The following is a 2,661-nucleotide window of genomic DNA, read 5'->3' on the forward strand; positions in this document are numbered from 1 at the left end:
GGTCGACTGCCCTCAGGCTCCAGAGCCTCAAGTAAGGGACCCACCTGAGCTTGAAGGAAAAAGTCTGAAAGAGGAATTTATTATTATTATTATTATTATTATTATTGATAATTTGAGTCCACATTTATTTTGACCTTTGCCTGTGTGAATCCCTTTCTCCTGAAAGCATGTGGTGATTTCATGCCTGGATACGTACAGATATCCAAATATCACATAGCGTAGTGACAGATGTATGTGTTGCATTAAGGAAATCCATTTGCAGCTCTGGAGGTTTCCACAAAGTTTCAGGCCTGCAGGTGTGGTCCCAGAGGTGCAGAGAGAGCGGGGGAGTGGCTCTCTAAAGATGACAAGTTTAGAAACAGCAGGAAACTGAAAGCCTGCAGACTTTAACTGATAACAGAAGTTCACAGTACGTTGACTTCACATGTTGTTATTTTAGATGGTTTTGGACTGAAGCAACAGAACAAATCCTCAAGTGCTTTTGACGTTTCTCACAATCATCACTAGTAATTCTGTCAATTTATAATGCAGCAAATATTTATTATACTCTCCAAGTTACTAATGAAAACAAAATGAGCAATTATTAACAGAAAAAAAATATATTGTTACTAAACAAAAATGACATCACAGACAGAACATGTTTTCATGACACAGAGACTGAATGACACATCAGCACAAAATACAACATTTAACGTTACTTTGCGTCACATACTTCACATTCTTCACATGCATTACCCGTGGCCTTAGACACTCCTCGAGGTTTCATAGACTGATCACTACCAGCAGGCCAGACGTTACAGTAGAACGTCTTGTTCTGGTTCCACTTTTCCTTGTTGGTGACGTAAAGACTTGTAACTGAGTAGCCATTTGTGGTCTTCTGTGGAGGGAAGTTGACGCCATTAGAAAAGTCTCCAGTATCTTCTGACCAGGTGATGTAGTAATCCTGCAGCACACGACTGGAGACCAGACACACCAGAGTGACCTCAGCTGACTTGTCTTTTCCAATGTCCTCATTTGGAAGGATGTGAACTGTCACTGTTGGCTTTGTTCCATCTGAAAGAGAGTCAAGGAGATCCATGACTGAGCTGAAGTCAACAACAACAGCAACCAATCCCTGTAATAGTCACTCTATGTTTAGTTACATACCTCCTTTGTTCACAGTCAGCTCTTGGATAACTGGTGTCATATCTCCTATGGTGGCAGAACATCTCACTGTGTTGACTGTCTTCCACTCAGTGGGACTTTGAGTCAGTTTGCTGGTTTTGATCTGTGCATCTTCTATGGTGGTAATGTTGTTTGTCACAGGCTGTCCATTGATGTGCCAAGTGACTGCAGTTTCAGAGACAATGGTGTCCTGTCCACTGACGACACACTCCAACTCTACCTGGTTGATGGTGAATATTTTTGTAGGATTTGGGGAGTTCAGTGTCACTGAGATGGGAGCTACATGAGGGGAAGCTATGAAAAAAAAAAAAAAAAACGATTAGTGGCATTTCTTGTTAAGAGGGAAAAGAAAACAAACTAAAAGATGGACTGAACCACAACAAGATGACAAAGAAAACTTTTTTGTACCATCACAGTGATTGAGGACATCACAGAGTGAACAGGTTTTCATTGGAGAAAGTTCACTCAGACTCTTAATGAGACATCAGTTCAGAAAACCACATTCATAACTCAATCTACTATTTTTCACATTTGCATGAATTACCTGTGGGATTAGACACTCCTCGACTTCTCATAGGCTGATCACTACCAGCAGACCTGACGTTACAGTAGAACATCTTGTTCTGGTTCCACTTTTCCTTGGTGGTGATGTAAAGACTTGTAACTGAGTAGCCATTTGTGGTCTTCTGTGGAGGGAAACTGGTGCCATCAGTGAAGACTCCACCATCTTCTGACCAGGTGATGTAGTGATCCTGCAGCACAGGACTGGAGACCAGACACACCAGAGTGACCTCAGATGAGTTGTCTTGTCCAATGTGCTCGTCTGGAAGGATGTGAATTGTCACTGTTGGCCTTGTCCCATCTGAAAGAGATACTCAGATTAACATGGAGATCCATGCATGAGCTGAGTTTGAGTCATATTGATACAGGTACAGCTGTAATATTATTGACTAATTTTCCAGTGCTAAACATTAAAATTTTGTCTAATTTTTGCAGATCACAACAATAAATGTGTTTAATAGCTACAGTTTGATATCTAGTCTTTTTAATTTGGTTACATACCTCCTTTGTTCACAGTCAGCTCTTGGATAACTGGTGTCATATCTCCTCTGGTGGCAGAACATCTCACTGTGTTGACTCTCTTCCACTCAGTGAAACTTTGAGTCAGTTTGCTGGTTTTGATCTGTCCACTATATTGTGTAGTAATGTTGTTTGTCACAGGCTGTCCATTAATCTTCCAAATGATTGTAGTTTCAGAGACAATGGTTCTGTCCTGTCCACTGACGACACACTCCAACTCTACCTGGTTGTTGTTGAATATTCTTGTAGGATTTGGGGAGTTCAGTGTCACTGAGATGGGAGCTACATTAGGGGAGGTAATGAAAAACAACAACAACAATGATTAGTGGCATTTCCTGTTCAGAGGGAAAAGAAAATGAATTAAAAGATGGACTAAAAAAGAAAATGATGGCAAATGTTACGAACCAGCTCTGGTAG

General features: G+C 40.8%; 1 gene segment (V, D, J or C); it reads right to left on the reverse strand.

The window, feature by feature from the left end:
* Positions 1 to 284: 284 nt before the first annotated feature.
* Positions 285 to 2,266, reverse strand: LOC311506740 (Ig gamma-1 chain C region-like). The segment is given in 5 exons: positions 2,227 to 2,266; positions 1,709 to 2,026; positions 1,147 to 1,458; positions 736 to 1,053; positions 285 to 337 (listed from the first exon to the last, which is right to left on the reverse strand).
* Between the last annotated feature and the right edge of the window lie 395 nt (positions 2,267 to 2,661).

The sequence above is a fragment of the Chelon labrosus genome (genome assembly GCF_963514085.1).
Source record: "Chelon labrosus genome assembly, chromosome: 21".
Lineage (NCBI taxonomy): Eukaryota > Metazoa > Chordata > Actinopteri > Mugiliformes > Mugilidae > Chelon > Chelon labrosus.